At 46.3% G+C, this 17,949-nt stretch overlaps 1 protein-coding gene across 7 annotated transcripts in view; it reads right to left on the minus strand.

Moving 5' to 3' along the window:
- The window catches only part of LOC105683733, a 61,868-nt gene extending 44,249 nt beyond the window's left edge, over positions 1-17,619 (minus strand). Inside the window, exons 1-2 of one of the 7 annotated variants that reach the window (XM_048651739.1) lie at positions 17,382-17,619; positions 16,302-16,571 (exon numbers count right to left, since the gene is read on the minus strand). The gene's annotated coding sequence lies outside the window, so the exon portion shown is untranslated. Of the gene's footprint in view, positions 1-241; positions 864-13,903; positions 13,995-16,301; positions 16,572-17,317; positions 17,358-17,377 lie in introns of those variants that run through there. The other 6 variants (XM_048651745.1, XM_012396536.3, XM_020851080.2 and 3 more) reach the window with 6 other exon arrangements.
- Positions 17,620-17,949: the final 330 nt, after the last annotated feature.

Genomic DNA, 17,949 nt, shown 5'->3' on the forward strand with positions numbered 1-17,949 from the left:
GAAATACGTATTCTTATTATCTGTAGTCCTTTTCCACGCGCCGACGAAGAACCGTCGAACGAGAGGAGACGGTCCAAAACCGCCGGAGTATGAAAAAGAATAGAAAATCTGACCGGAAGATACGCTAACGATCGATAAATTTGGTATCGCATATACGTTTTATCGCGGTGTCAAAAGTTATAATACGCACTTGAGGATGTACTCGATACGACGACTATATACAATAAGACTTATTACCCACCTGTCGATTATTATGATGATAAATTTTCCAGTAAGAGCCACGTGCGACCGACTCGAACGGCGGTGACTTGGGTGGTCCGATTGAATCCATATTCGTGGGTAGGATTTTAGAAACCGTGCAATTAAAATTTATTATGTCAATTGAATGCGAGCGAGCGAGCGAAACACCATTAGTTGCGGGCCACAAATGATTATTCACGGTGCCAGCTCCCGGCGTACCTATACGTATATAGTATATTATATACACCCTGAATAACTTCGATGCGGAAATAGTTATTACATCGGAGTCGATGTATAAGGCGGCTGATGAATTTGTCGTGGAATCGATCGGTGCGAAACGATGATTAATCGGAGGAACTTTATGTACCGATTTATATTCCTGCTGACGATGACTCAGAATCACCGGTGGGCAATACCGGTCGCAAAAAGGATATGCCGATAGTCACCGTATACCCCCCGCGAATTTAGGCGCAGAGTAAGTCGAAGATGAAAATGAGGGAACTCGAGAGAAACTAGACGAGCAACGTAGCGGGTGAAAATCAATTTGAGAACTCCGCAGACCGCGCGAGATGAGAGACCGCGAGGCTAATGGTGCTAATAAGTATAATTTTCGAGGGTGTATCAAATGAGGTACGGTACGAGTCGAAGCCAGACGTTCTACCTACTGAATAACGTATAATAAAGTAAGAGCACCCCAGGGCCGAGAGCCGGCGATGTATAAGATCGTACCGAGAAAATAGGTAACGGAAAAAATCAAATGGGGCGATTTTCGTTCGCCTGCAAAAATTATAATTAAACGCCGGCGCATCGTTCCGAATAGATGAGAAAGAGAGAGGACGATCAATTAGGAGAGACGGCGCTCGCGGATAATGAATCCTTCTCATCAAAGTTTACCAGCCGGATGAGTTTCTGAAAGTGTCTCCAGATGTGACGAAATATATAGTCGTAAATCGGGCTAATTAGCCCTTTCGCGAACAAGCTTTCTCTGGATTTCCTCTTCATTTTTGCGAACCTCCACGTGTCCTACATCGTCCACGAGACACGTACGAGTGTACGTCCGCCCGGTATTCCAGCTTTTTCGTCGTACAGACGAAAGGTAGGTAGGTGAAGTTTGAATCGCAGAGAACGAGCGTCGCGCAAATTGTGTTCGTTTCGTTCGTAACAAAACACGTTTGAATTTCGCGACGTGAACGGAGCAAAATTAAGAAATTGACCGCGACGATGTCCGAATATGGTGGCGGTGGCGGTGGACGAACTGCGGGGGTCCGTAATGCGAAACAAAGCGGTTGAGAGGAGGAACAAAGCTCGCGCTACGTGACCAGAATTTGTAAGTTAGCTACTAGCGGGCTTCTGCCGCCCTCTCGCTAGTCGTGGACGTTCACCCTCGTCCCGAAATTACCTATAGCTTACCCTCGGTCATGCGATCGAGGAATCACCGCAACGCCAGACGGGAAACACTCCCTTTTTTACCACTTCGGGGGTCTACCTGACATCGACTACAGGCGTCGGACGATCTTCCGGATTCTGCACGCTTCGGGAATAACGGTGTCCGGTTCACAACTCAATTACATACATGAGAAGAAGACCGAGAAATTACTAATTTCAAATCGAATCGATTCCCCAACTTCCCTTGAAAGGGGGGAAAAATTCTCGCAGATGGAATTTTTTCGATTCCGTCCAATTCGAGGTCCAATTATTCCAAGACAATTTCTTACTCGAAGTACACTTAAATTTCCCAATAATTTCTGTGGTCGTTCTTTCGCAATTCGTTCCAGTTTTAATTTCCTTTGATTTCTTTTCCTCCACTCAAGGCAATTGAAACACTTGATATTGAAAAATTATTCCTTCGGGCGTTGGGATATTTGGTATTAATTGAAAATTAATAATCGTGTACCAAAAATAAGACTACGCGAGGGACCGAGAGAGCTCAACATACTCGGAGCGAGATGGTTCTGCTTTTTGCTCAATTCCGCCAGGATTCCAACACCTGAAAAATGGAGGCCAGGAAAAAACGCGACGCGCGGAAACCCCGTGGAAAAAAGAAAGGCTCTTCTTCTATATCTTCCGGGTTTCGTACGGTACAGTCCACGTCATCCCGTCCCACAGCCCGAAAAGGTAATCAATTCTCGTTGAAGATTATTCCGCGAGAGCCCGAGATCGAAAAAGAATCCGCAGTTTTTCCTTTCTAATTATATTCCAACGTGTTTTACGTGAAGCAATAATTGGAAGCGAAGCGACGCATCTCCTGTAAATTTCCCTCGTTCCTTTACGCCGGCAGTTCCACTCGCAACGCCTCATCCTCGCCTCGCTTCTAGCCTCTAGGTCTTCGTCTGACGTCACTAGACTCACCCCGGTCGCTCCAGCTACCCGGGACCACGACCACCGCCATCCTTGTCCCTTGAGCTCCACTTCGCTCCTCTTTCTCCCCTCGTACCGCCGACTACTACCGCCGTGTCGCACCTCCGCGTAACCGTCACGCTACTCCGACACGAGATCTAGATCTACAATGCAAGTCCTCTTCGGAAATTTATGAGAGTTTTACGAGAGTGCTTCTGGCCTGCCGCTATGGGCATTGCGAAACTAGAGTGTGCGGATGACGACTGTAACGCCGTTCGCAGCCTCCGCAGCGATCTTCGGAAACGAATATGCCGGGGTACCTCCACCTACGTATCGAGCACCGTACGACGACATTTACATACGATTCGCTATTTTTCGTCGTTACGCCTCTAAATTCCTCGAGGGGTGTGGCGCGATCCGCGCTTCAATTGAGATCGGAAAGACGCGGCGTCCCGCGTGTCTCGCGTTGAACTTAAAAACGCTACCGAGTTAGAAGAACGCCTCGGTGTTTGTTCGCACAGAGTGTAGCGTATACCGAGTCTGGTTTCATCGCATCTGCCACGGTACGTAGCGTATCGCGGATGCTATAAAGGAGGTATCGGGTCTGAGGCACGGAAATTGCCGCATGATGGGTGTCGTACGACGAGACAAAACGACGCTACTTCTAAAAGCATCTCCTTTGTTCGCGGACCGTAATAGACGACGCGGCTGTAAACTTCTGAAATTTGTCGAAAAAACATCGCCTCGATCCGACGGACGCGCGGAATCAGAAAAAAAAAACGAGAGGAACAAAAAACTAGAATTGCGCGGGGACTGATAAAGTGGAAGAGTGTGTATAGTACACGGGAGTTTGTCAGGTGAAACCCCGTTGGCGCGTAGGTGGTATAGCGGTTTGCAGGAATTGCGGTAGGGAGTCGGTTCGTTTTTGCACTCAGATTTTTCCGAGCAATTCCGATGGGCGAAGCGGCGAACGGTAGCGGCTCAACGGAAAGCACGTAAGCCAACTAGAGTGATGAATGGAAACCAATAGATGTCACGGGCGGGGACGGAGGGCGAAGTGTGCGGACGCAGGGGTGCGGATTGATCTGACGCCTGCTACGATCGCGACTGTAACCGCTGCAGGTGGTCACCCTCGACCACCCCGCTAACCGAATTACCAACCGGACGAACGATCGCGCGCGCGCCTGCGTCTCGCTAAATTTTCACTCGTTACCAGACTGCGTTGAATCTGAATTGCATTCAAAAGTGAAAGAGAGTCGAGACGCGCGAGGAAATGAGAACTGCTGGGTAAACATTTTTCACGAACTCTGTACGGCTGTTTTATTAGTGCGGTGATACGATATCGCGGCGAACGCGGCTGCCCGCGCCTGCCCCAGTGCAGACTAGACGGGTGATATTGGGCAGGCAGATGGGTGGTGCAGGTCGCTGACGTACAATCGATCCGTTTCTGGTGGAATTCCAGCCGAACACCGCAACGAATTGGATAATTTGCCGCTTGGAAAGAGTCGCGTAATTTTTAATTTCCGGATAGCGAAATCGTCCGTCGACGGTCGCACCGATGACTGATTTTCATCGATGTACACGCTCGACTACGGTTACGGCGAAGGCGATTTCGTACAGGTGTGCGTGTACAAATTCAATTCCGCACATTTCCCTTTCATATGGTATAACAGCGAATGCAGAACCAAATCAAGTTCTGGTATGAAGAGAGGCGCGCGTATACATGTACAAGGCACGTCTCGATTTGATCGATCGCACGGTTGTGCGAGGTAAGATATATCGAGACAAACCTAATTCACGGACGGGGTATCCACGCTTTGAAATTTCAGATTTTCCGCACGCGTCAGATTCCCCTCCCCCTCCACCGTACGAGTTTTATTCCCGGGCATTTTTCATCCGGGATTCCCTCATTTTTAAGCATCGTACCCCGAATGTTTCAACCCGCCTGTAATATTGATAGAAATTTAAAAGCCTTTATCCAAAGAATAATCCCTCAGGAGAAAAAAAAAAAAAAAACATTCGAATAAATTAAAACGAGCGCATATAATAAATGTACAATGACAAGGACAAGGCGAGTATAAAAGCAACTACGTTATAATCGTAAACAGCTTTTCCGCCGCACACTGTGAATTTTCCGGCGATATGTCCGCGACGAGAAAAAGAAAACTTTTTTCCTTTTGTTCTCTTCCGATACTTTCTTTTTTTTTTCATTTTTTTTTATTTCTTTTTATTTTTTTGTTTTTCAATTTCCTTGCAAAATGGCTCCAACCCCCACCCCCCTCCCCCGATCCCTTTGTTCCTTCGCCGAGGGACTGCAGAGCGGATTTATGGACGTGAGCCCGTCTTCGGCGGTGAGAGAATGCGAATCTAAGCCCGCGGCACTCACAATTACCTATGCGCTGGTAAGAATAGCTGCCGAGGGGTGGCTCGGACGGGTGAGTTTAAAGAAGAATGGACTCGGGGAGGTGAACTTGAAGAGCTCGGGCGGGGAGCCGGCTGACTAAATTACAAGCGTTTCGTCCGCTTCTTTTATACGATGTAAGAAAACTCCTCGGGCGAAACAATGAGCGGCAAATACTTTAATCGGACTAATTTCGAAATCGACCGATGTTTCGATGATTCGACCGCCGCGATATATTCCTTCCTTGACCGTCGAGGTTTTCGCGGTGATTCGGGGGACTCCGACGCACGAAGGGTCAGGAAATTTTTTACCTCTGGATCGAAAAATTCATTTTTATTCATTTTTACCAGGGGAATAAGGGATCATTTGCGACGCACAGAGAAATCTTCGCATTTTCTTTTCGCGTGCTCATCTATTGATCCTGGCGAGCCGAAAAAACCAGAATACTGGATTCATGAGAGAAGCGAGGACGCTGATGAAAAAAAAAAAAAGGGAACGGTAGAGATTATATGCGGACTGAAATGATATTATACCTACGTCAAAAGAAAATCTCGAGACCGGTCTTCGAAACGAGTTAATATGGCGAGCGATGATTATTACTTCTATAACTCTCACGGGGCGACCGGTGTTGGTGAATAGATCTTTTCAAAAACACAAGACGCTTATCTCTGGAGATACTAAAACTTGGGAATCGACTTCGTCGCGCTTTGAAAACGTAGAAAAACAGTAGCAGTCATTAATGTAGATCAGATGTGATTTCAAAGATATCGAATTCACTGGCACGGTGGGTTAGATAAGAGAAGATTCCGCATAGCGAGCTACTCGTGAACTGCGAAATACAATAATACAACGTATATTCTGACAAAGCGTCCGACAAAAATACGGAGAATCAAATTTGACACTCGTTTGATTCCTAATGCTAGAAATACGTGCTAATTGCAATAAAATTAACGAAGTACTGGAAGTCGAAGCTGAGGAGAAAAAATGAATTTCGTTTACTCAGAGAACAAACTGTTTGATACGTAACCTCATTTCGTTTAGTTTTCCAGATTATCATCGCGCAGTTACATCACATAATAGTTGTGTGCGATGGTAGATAAGATGTGGAACAGGTGAATTCAGGAGCCACTATTGTGACAGACACTCGTCGGCGTTAATATCTGATCTTTTCGGTGAACCGATTAACATAAGTGGATGGTTGGGATAACTTAATCATTTTTATCGGACGCGAGTTGATCGTTGTCGATCGGACAACGCTTGTGGAAAATAATTTACGAACTGGTCTCAAATTAAGAACTAAAAAGAACGAAACTGATAGCGAACTCTAAATCTGCCTCTGGAAGCGAAACACCTAGCTGCGCATCGCCTCTTGCTATCTAACGTCTGATCAAATATTTGTCCTTATTGGATATTTCTGTTTTTTTCTTTTTTCGTTCCATATCCGATCTTGCAACACACCGTGATGTCCGATTGCGCGGCACGGATTACGCGAAAACTTAAAACTTAGCAGGTGCAAGCTTCGCCTAGGATCTCCTCCTCGCGCCCAGCTGCCCCAGCCGGACCTCGGATTTGACTCGATTCATTTCCATCGTCTGTATTCGCCACTTCGACTCCTTGGGACCTGTAGAGAGACGAGGGACCTGCGTAACCTCGTGCACGCCTAGGCAGTCTAATGGTCGAACTGCTCTCTGTTCGGAACGCACATGCCTATCGTATTAATACAGTTGTATCAAAGCGTCGATATCGCGGTTCAGTGGCGGGCGAGCGATACGCGTTATCCAAGTCATGTTATAGGTATACGTATTACGTATTATATGAAATTTATGTGTACGGACTGTACGTACGTACCGCGACGCTGCTAACATTCGGTATTTTCTGAAACGGGTGCAAAGCCCGCATACCACGTACGGCCGTATATATTTTACGGATACGTGAACAAAGGCGAAATCTGCCATTATTACACTTACGATACGTTTTCACATCGAAGTACGAGACGGAAAGAGAGAAGGGAGCCGAACCGATCGATTCTGAAATCGTCAAGCAACGACCGGCGGTCTGCGAAACTTTCGGCGAAAACCTCGATCGAGGAGATTAACATTTGTGATTTATTTTTACTGCGATCACTTGTTTGTCAACTTTACTCTTATCATTTTCATATCTAACTTGTTCGAGTTTGGTTTTCGAAGATCTTACATAAGCCCGCGCTCCGTAAGCGACGAACATCTCCATATCGACGTATACATCGCTCGACGTACCCCCCGATTGCGGAGAATTTCTTACTCGTAGAAAGAAACGAGATGGAAAAGTCGAAGTTTTTCGGCGGCTCTTGGACCACGTAAGAGTATATCGCTGGGTCCGTCGCCACCTCGCCGGGGAATTTTAATTCAGCTGTACCGACGGACGTCCCAGCGAGTTCACCGATATACTGCGGGGAGAGAGAACACAGCGAATCGAACAACTAGCTGATACATTAATTACGTAATCAACAAACTCACGAATATCCACTCCCAACAGCGTCCCGCACCGAAACGCTTTGAACGCCACGAGCTAGCCGTACTGTATAACTTCAATGTAATTGCATCGAGTGCGCCTCTCGAAGTGCACGCGGGAAATATCCAGCGACCGCTCGATTGTTTCCACTGGCGTTGTACCACCACCGACCGGCACCCTCTTCGTACTCGGCCATCTTCAATTTGCCCTACCTACCATCCGCGGCTGCCCGCGAAAGCCACATTCGAAGGAAAGCCCATATCTGCGGTGCTTTGCATGGACCGCCCGTTCTTCGGCGGAGTCTCCGGTTTCGTATGCAAAGCGCGCGCGTTCGATGCTCATGTTTTACTCTTCGCCAGCAGTCGGCGGGATTGCGCTTAAAACAGATGTATCCGTTACACCGAGGTACACCGACGTGCACCGCAGTGCTTTTCTCCTTCCATCGGCGGTTGCGACGAATCCTGCGTGCGTGAAAAAAAATGATCCGAGGATACAGCGCGCGTATTCGATTATTCTTCTTAAGCGATGGAGGCGACGATGCTCGTGCGCGTAAATAATAATTAGCAGAAATCGGTGTGGATTAGCATTGAGCGATGGGCAGTCCGTTCTCGGAGGTGTCGGCCGAGCTGGACGCCGACTCCTCTCTCCGACATTAACGAAAACCTTGAACGAGACGATCGCGACGAGGCGCGCAATGAAAGTCCGTATACAAATGCGGAATACGACCGTGACGAACTGCAGCCGCGAGTTATCCTAGGCATATGAAGTTTATCCTTATCTAATTATGCGTCATACGTTAATCGCGTGATGCGACGTGCACAGAAATAACGAACCGATCAATCCGTTCGACGATCGTCGCGTCGAATTCGCTCGAACTCTTGCCCCTCCCCCGCGGGTGAACGAAAATGTTTGACCAAATTCGGCGGGACGCGAGGCGAACGGAAGGGCGGCGAGACGGCGAATGAAAGTCGAATCCCGTTTCCCAGGGGAGAAAAACGGAGGAACGAAGACCGGGAAAAGGAGAGACGAGGGAAATGAAAGGGATCCGGGGCTGCGGGGCGGTTCCTTCGTCCGTTCAACACTCCGAATCTCTGCGCTTTTGTTAGTCTCTTTCTTTTCACTTGTAATAAGTGCCGGCCGTCTTCTCGTAATTACAATCGCTCGGTACTTTTCCTCGTAGCTGCACGATACGGCGAAAACTTTGATACTCTTTCGCTTTGAAAATAAACAGAGTCAAGTACAGAAAAAAAAAAACTAATTTTCAGTCGCCCTTGTCGTCCCCGCTACCCGCGAGCGCCGGGCCAACTTTTAAACGAAATTTTTTTCTCGCGCTTGAACACCTTCGCAAATACGTGTGTTACCGTCTCCCCGTACAACAAACAGCTTTTTCCCATATCTCCATCCGTCTCTCCCGTGTACGTTTGTAATTTATTCAAAAACATCACCGCGAAATAGGTATACAAGTATAGTGGTTGGTATTTGCGAATTACGTATTACGTGGAATCGTTGAAAAATTAGTTTGACGCTGATAACAATTTTAATTAATCGCGAGGCTATATGGATGCAATTAAAATATCTTTAAAACAAATATAATTAATACAATTATCTTTGTAAAACGGACAGAGTATTTAATTAGGTCAAAATACCATACACGTGTATACGTACATTGGCCGTATTCGAGCGAGTGTACAGTTTCAACTGCAGATTTAATTTGAAATTTAGTAGGGTTCGTACGCAAATAAATTATTAGCTTCGACGGGATCTGAATTTCATTTGTCGCCAGTCGGACTATACGTACGTCGTACACCTGGAGCTATAACACTCGTCGATTATTAGAAAGGTCAAGTGAAGCAGCTTCCCGAGTCGTGACCCACGCCAATTACCGATCGAGAGCCTTACGGATGCTAATTAAGCGATGCCAAATGGAAAAGCCTATTCAAATAATCATATTTAAATAACAATCTGACCACATAACTATAACAGCGAACGTTTAACGTTCGGAAAATATTCTTATCGCTTCATTTTATTTCATAAGCCACGCGATCGCGGCGATGAGCATATAACACACACGATATACGTGTACTCGCCGGCAAGTATACTACACTTTACAATCACATCGGTATGCATGCCTAATTCGACATGTACGCGAATAAACCTAGGCTATCATCGCACGTCGTATGTGCGCTGCACATAAAAAACGTAGCTGCAGATTTTGGGAAAGGGAAATTTCTATTACCGCCGCATTTATCAGACGCTCGCGAGACCACATGAATAGCCGCAACCATTCGCTCGGTTGGATGTACTTTGATATGCATATTGGATTCGACGTCATTTTTTTTTTTTTGACACCTGCTCACGTGCTCGAATCGTCGACATGTCAAAAATATGTAAAAATAATTCATGCGACCTTAACAGATCATGAGGTTCGAAGGCTTACTTATTTTTGCTTCTACATTCGAAGGTGCAGAACGATCCGTCGACACCCAATAAATCTTGTTCACACCTCCTTATCTCTTGAATTGAACTATTTTGCAGATGTGCGAAAAACATCGTAAATAACCCTTTAAACCGCTTAGCGACCTACCTCAACGTGATGATTTTTTTCTCGGAATTTTCACGTAACCGCAAAAAGTTCATACGTAGGAATTCAGCTCATACGTATCGCAGTGTACACTCGACGATTCGCGTTCTGGCTCACTCGTCGCACAGGAACGATACAGGGGGGAGGACTTGGCCCAGAATCAACTTCGCCGAGTGTAGAAAAAAAAAATGATATCGATAACGTATGAATAATTACATCGGCGAATTGTAAACAAAATTGACTCGGGAAATACTTGAAAAAAAAAAGAAAAAAACCAAAACTGAAAAGTATACAATTTTGTTTGCATAATTATCTCGGCGCTTGAATATGCCCCGTAGGTTTCTTCCGTAGGAACATCGCGATGCTAAAAAGTGCGCATAAATGAATACCTGCGGATAGGAGTAGTCCGCACACTCTCTCTCATTTTACCAGAAAAGCAAAATACTCGGCATTTTACGTGACTATCTCGGGGAAATTAGCAAAGCAAAATTATCGCGACAGCGCTGATATACCGCCTCGTGCGAATACGGTATGTAACCTGCGTAACCGTACTTACAATTAGATATCTACGCTCAGTTTGCAAATTCAATCGTGTCGTACGTGTTGCGCACACTTGCGGATACCACCTAGGAATATCTCTATCTATAGCTCTTCTAGGACTCCGCTCGCTTACAGGGCCTCCTAGGATCTCGCTAATTTTCATGGGAACTGTTACCGTGGCAACCGTAACATCGGAACCGTTTCCACGGCCGTCGTCTCGGTGGAAATGTTCAATTGGAATTAAAAGATGAAGAGACAAAAGCTCACCACGAATATCACGACGCGTCGAGTTAGAATGAAATCGTATCCGGGCGACCAAATGAATTGCAAATTTTTGAACCACCTCAACCTGCGGTCCCGGAACGGTGTCAAAGTAGAATAAGGATAAGAGAGAATGAAAAACCGACCAAAGAACGTCAGGAACATGGGAATCACGTGATCCTTCACCGAGTGAAATAGATCCTCATCTTGTAAAGGCATATTCGTTATTGTCGCTAAACGATATCATTGTGCCACTCTTCTCAGCGTGCGCAGTATACACATTGTTATTTTCGTCGCGTTTTTCGCCGAGCCATCAGTCGCGACGGGAGTGCTAGGATCCGTATCCAGTCCGGGGAGGGTTAATTTGGCGGGTGTCGCGAGCAGAGATTTCGGGGTTCTCGGGGATAGAACGAGGTTCGGTTCGATCGGTTTCGCGCGTTGTATCGCGACGACGTCGACCTTCCTCGACTGGAAGAGTCCAGTCTTGCGCCCGTATAAGACCGAGGATGTAAAAGAGCCCTGCGAGGCACGTCCGGCTATCGATTACTCGGACCGAACCCTCTTGAACCGTAGCTATAACCCACCTACTTTATACGCCAGCCATCCACCTCGCGCACCCTACGGCCTATACACACCTGTGCAAGTACATAGATGCAAATATAACCGCGCGACGATACCCCGCAGCTATACCTTCCCGGAGGGGAAATAATTCGAAGACTGTTGAATAAATTCTATACCAACGACAAGCTGCGAGCACTCCTGTGCGGGCGTAGGGTATACACACGTACAACCCGAGACAGATCCGAGTGCTCGAGCTATACTATTATTCCAAATGAGTCCCATATTTTTGAGATTGCTTCTTTTTTTTATTTTTTGTTTTCTTTTTTTTTTGTTTACTGCCCGCGGATTTGTCGGCTGAAAAATGTATACCGGTGTAGGTAACGTACGTAGGTACATACGTGAGTACACGAGTTGGATCCATCAAGTTATATCTTTGCCGAGTTTCCTGCGAGTCTTCTCCGTATATATACATATATACCCTTCCCCCGTTTCCAGTTTGCCAGCAACTGAAATGTTGGTACACTTCCCTGCACACGATAATTAGATCTCCTGTATAATTACGTTACAAGTCTGTCTCGAACGTGCTTTGAAGGAAAAAAAAAAAAAAATTCTTAAAAAAAAAATAAATATCATCCAACCCCCGTTATTAGACGGTATATATAATTTTTCTTTTACACCAATCCGACGTACCTACCTATACATCTGCCGTGTTTAAAATGTTAGAAATAAAAAAGTTTACCTGGTCATACGTTCAATGCTACCTGAGAACTTGCATACATACCTCTATATATACACCGATAATATAAAACACGGCAGATTACCTGTACAACGTATCGCGTAAGCGTACGTTAGTCGCGCATTAATTACACGGAGTAGCAGCTGAAAAAAGAATTATTCATTCATTCGTTTTGTTTTTTCGCAAACAGGAAACGGATACGTATAACTGACGCGCTTTGCCAAAATATTTTCGCGCTAGCGCCACGGGGGTTCCGACGCGGGGAGGACCCGGTCAGCTTTTTCGTTACCCCGATTCGTTACGCCGTCTAATGTCCTTATCGTTATCCCCGCTCGCGTTTCCACTATCGGGTAACGCTCGGGTGAAACGCAAATTATATGCGAATTAGGAACCAACGGAAGCGGCGTCGCACGTCTACGCGACCTACATCCCAACCGATGCTCTGCAGATTGTAGGTACGAGTATAATGTACGAAATACTTACAAGTGTACGTAGTATACGTGCCTTTCACAGGCACGTAGATGGTTATACGTGTGTCACGAGCAACCGCGCTAATTACTTACGAGTAGGTTCGGTATACCTGTACCCGTGTGTACCTATAAGGGTGCGGAGGAACCGTTTGTGACCGCACGCTGTCATTCGCGCGGATGTACAATAGCGAATGTGGCCATAAATATAGGCGCGTGACGTCATTGCCACGTTTTATGGGGGGGTAATCGTAATCGTGAGTAAAGTCGTCATATTTCACATCCACCCCATTACGAGTATTTACACGGTCCGCGGGCTTGATGCACGGTTATGTGCGCGGTAATGAAAATCTAGCTAACTAATAATAATTTTGCGATTCTAACGCCATCGCGGATTCGGTTTACGCGTACGCGTCCTGCGTCCGCAATGGATTATTACGAGCGCAAGAATTACGAATTTCACCTTGGTCCGATCGTCGGACAAAAGGCGAGAATATCGCACGCGCGGCCAGAGGCGAGGTACTTTAGCCCCGAGAGGGGGGGCCAGGGAGTGCGACGAGATAGCTGGTAAGAAAATGGAGGAGAAAAGCGAAGTAATATATAAAAGGAAAAACAGCGGGGCGACGAGGGTAGCGACAATGGGGAGGGGATATTTTTATTTTTTTTTTATTTCGTAAAACCCAGGCACAATGGACGTGAGCGAAGAAAAGACTCCGGAGGTTCCCCTTCTGATTCGATCTGTTCGCGCTCGTCCGCGAGCTGGGGTCGTTCGGTAATGACGGTACACTCCGTATAGAGTCGTCGACGAGTCGACGACGACGAGTCGTTCGTCAGCAATAAAGTCGAACGAACCGCTCGAAAGTGGGCTCTTTGATAAGTAGAAGCAATTTGAACAATCGCTAATCGGAAGATTTGTCTCAATACCAGCCGCTGTTGGTGACGCTGATGCCGCTGCACGGCCCCCCGGAGGAATGCGACCCGAGGTTCCGTCTAAAAATCTACCACCTCCGCATCCCCCTCGACGCACACGTCGCGCTGCGCGGCGTAATAAAAACTATCCACCCCACCAACGGATGAATTTTTTAGCTCCCAGCGTCGGGAATTGTACAATTCTAGACGTACGTGTTCCATTGATTCCCCAATTCGAATATATATATATACGAATTTCTAGTTCGTAATTTCAGCACTTTGCGCGGCTGAAATTTCAAACTATTTTTAACGTTACGCACGCGGTGCGCGCCGCCCCCGTGCACAACGGGGTGGACGGAGGAAACGAAATATCAAATTACCAAAGCGGTCCCGTGCCGATCGATCCACCGAGCAGTTCGCTACCGCAGTTCTCTTCGGGCACCTCGATCACACTGCACCGCACGCCGCAACAGAAGCTCGACTATACGGTAGATTACACCGGCGGCTCATCATTTCCTACGCGCGATGTGCTGAAAATACGACGACGACCGGGAAATTTATTAGGCTAAACGCGCCAATTAAAAGCCATTGGAAAATCTTCCGCATTGCACGAGCCGCGTGATATGCCTATACGCCGGCGTTGTGTAGATATATAGCTATGTATACAATTACGTGCCGAGCAAGTGCGGCGCGATAGTAAATAGGCTGCTCCGCTCCGCAACGATTCTGGAAAAGTTCGCATCGCGTTGCACATTTCTGCGTTAGGAAAAACGATATCACGGCTCACGACTATCGTACATCTATTGCAAGTAGGGAAGCGCCTGTGCATTTTATCTCACGAACTGCTGGCTGGATATTTTTCAGAAAATTATTGTTAAAAATTACTCGTCATCGCCAAATATGACTTTACCTGCTCGATAAAGTTCGAACGTATAATCGAATCACCAAAAGCGCAATCTTTCTCTTTCTCGTTTCATTTTTTTCGCGGTACAGCTCCCGCATCGACGCGCTAAAAAATTTATCGAGTCTCGTCCAAACGAGCATAACGATTATACAGGTAGACGAACGACCTGTACGTACGTATACATCATTTGAGTAATGGACCAATAACTGCGGCGGGTTTTTATTTTATTTCATTCTCTTCCATATCGCTACGTAAAACAACGGGTGAAGATACTACGTGACGATCGGTTCGCGTGTGTGTGAATTAGAGCGTGTCGGGCTGATATACATACGTAATATACGTTGAATGATTTTTTCGAGCCAACACATACGATGGAATATTCGGTCCTCGAACCGTTGTAAACCGCTCATTATATCCTATCACTTTCAAGTTCAGTGACTAAAGCCCGGATCGTTGGGATTCAGTTTTTTCAGTTCGTCGGGCAACAATCCTCCGTTTGCATACGACGATCGCAGACTACGAAACCGCATCGCCTTATACGTTCGTACTTACTCGCTGTTGGGCTAAATCGCAATGTAATGAACGATGAAATTCGAAGGTGCAACACGGCATAAAACGATGATGGAGGATGATGGCGTGACTCACAAGCCAACTCACAGCTGATGATTTGAATTTAGATGGAATATTTGCAGCGAACAGACGTCAAAGCAGATGAAACGACCGAGGAATTAAGGGACGCAACGAGGGATGGTGGAAGGCGAGGTAAGAAGAAAAAAGGCCAGTCATGTTACTTGCACAGGTAATATCACGTTGTAGGCGCGTCGCGGCTTAATGCCAACTGCAGAAAATCGCGCAAGTCATACAGCATCTCGCCACGTGTTGTAAAATGGTATCCAAGTACAACGTAAAACAAGCAACAACTAATAACGGTATAGAGATCCGTAACTAGACGCGTGAAAAGCCGCGTTTCAAATAAAACGCTGTCGTTTCTTTGCATAGGGTTTGTTACCTTCGACTATTTTGCGCCACTGTTTGTCATGATAAAAACGGTCGCGTCGTCTGTACATGTTCCAATTATTTCCGAAGCCGAGGATAGCTAGCTACTCAGAGGCTCTGCTCCTCGTCGACCGCCCAACGGTTCTTCGAGCACGGGGTACATGCACGCGTTCGTCGCCGAGATCTTCGGTCGTGACTTGTGATTATTATTCATGGCGATGCGAGCGATTCAACATTGATATTGAATAGAATCTCGTGTAAATATCATAAATTGTTATGCATTATGTGCAAGCGGGGATCTCGCCGACAATTAAATATCGCGGCACTCTCATCGCCGCACCGAATCGTGGAATTCACAGAGACAGGCGTACCCCGGGTGTATGAGAGGTAAGAAACCGCTGCACATACAAGCTCCGCGAATTGTACGCACGATATCGTGTAAACTGTGTATCGTGTAAATTATGCACGAGTTGGTATACACGTGTCCAAGTCTGCAGCCAAGATCGAAATGATAGAGAGAAGTGAGGAGCGCCAAGTGTCAAGTCAGAAGCAACGTACTACGTATACATACGTGCATCCGTAATGTAAGTATATTGCCGCCGGTGCGACGGCGACCGACCTTGATTGGCGTGCGAGTTTCATCCCGCGGTACCGCAAAACTAGATGCAAGGAAATTGCGTCTTGATAAACGAAAATAAAAGACGAGGAGTGCGCCAGATAAGACGAAAAAAACGAGAGAAGGAAGGAAAAGGAAAAGGTGGCGCGTCGAGGGAAGGGGCAAACGTGCATGCGTTACATATTACAAGTATCTAGCGATGTGAAATATGTATTTGCGAATGTGATGGACATGTTTGTATTAGATATCTGTAAAATCTCACCAATCGGCTATAACAGGCGATGTGCAGAATAGAACAAAGAGCCTCGAAGACGTTGTGCACCAGATTACCCGGTGATAGATATTTGTGTACGCATAGGCATATGCGGATATCTTCTACGTCATTTACAGATACAATATTATTCGTATCGTTACACTTTAGTCCTCCACCACGTCTGAGACACAAACTTATATCGTCAGTTGGGCTGTATATCGTACCGCTCTCTTCGAATCCGTGAATAAACGTCCTCCGTTATTCATTTCCCCGCATGATCTGGGTACACGAAGATGATGAAAAGGAGATGTATTAAGAATGAGATCGGTCAGAACAATCTTCAAACGATAAATAATCAATGCGCCAGTCAATAATTCACGTAGACGACGGCTAGCCGATATCGAATACTACCTACTTCCAGAGATTAAAGAACTGCGGTCTACACGCGATTTTCGATCATTAAATTTTCTTACATCTAAAAATTTCGAATGTCCATTTCTTTCGTTGATACAACTCGGTTCCACTAGCTTTCGTTCATTCGTTTTTTTTCTCTCCGAAAGGGTAATCTACATTCGTTATACCTCCGATTTTTTGGGGACTTTATTTTTTGATTTGCTTCTCCTTACTCCGCTTTAACTTTATTCGCAATCTTTGAAACGATGATCGATACTGCACCTCGGTAGGCTCCGGCGGCAAGTGATATACGCGGCATGCGTGCGATCGAATCAATCAGTTGGGTCGGACTTGATATCGGTATCGGAATCAGAATCAGCGTCGGAACCAGATAGGTCGTTCAAAATACATAATAGGGTTTGCTTTTTGTTCAAACACATTGTTCTTGCGGCTGCCTCTCGACTTCGAATCTGGATTATAATTTTTAACACGGTATATCGTATAACCGTCGTCGACTATTCTTTCCACCGACCGCCAGCCTGACTGACTGCCCAAATGACTGACTGATGATTGATCGATGAATGATACACTGATTGATGACTGATAACTGATTGACTGACTGATTGACTTACTGAATGACTGATTGGCTGACTGACTGATTGACTGATTGACTGATTGACTGACTGACTGACTTACTGACTGACTGACTGACGATTGACTGACTGATTGACTGAGTGACTGACTGAGTGACTGATTGAGTGATTGACTGACTGACCACTGTGCAACGAAACAAGCGAGCAAGTATCGTAGTAGACCTCGTAGTAGACCGACGAAGTAGCCGAACCCGCCGCGCTGCCTATCAAATAATGATATTCAGAGGCATTCGAGCAAACACAAACGTGATAGCACGCCGCATGCTTGTTTGGAATATACTGAATATATTTTGACCCGAAGCACTGCCGGTGGTTGACATCGGATGAACTCGGCAACATTCGGGATCTGCCCCAGGGTCGGCGCAACGCGCTCGACTCGGCAGAGCGAGGAGGGGAAAATCGGGGGCGGTGAGATACAATTCCGCCGCGACGCCGAGAGAGATGGGGGAGAGAGAGGTAGAGAGGCGTCGAGTGCCAAAATTCACTTTCTGCTTTTCATTTTTACAATTGCTCTCTTTTTCACGCTTCGCGATCGCATGGTTCGATTCGCAGCATCTTCCTCGCTGGCATCCCACTACCACCGGGAATACCGAGAATCGAAGATGAATCTG

The sequence above is a fragment of the Athalia rosae genome, chromosome 1 (assembly GCF_917208135.1).
Source record: "Athalia rosae chromosome 1, iyAthRosa1.1, whole genome shotgun sequence".
Classification (NCBI taxonomy): domain Eukaryota; kingdom Metazoa; phylum Arthropoda; class Insecta; order Hymenoptera; family Athaliidae; genus Athalia; species Athalia rosae.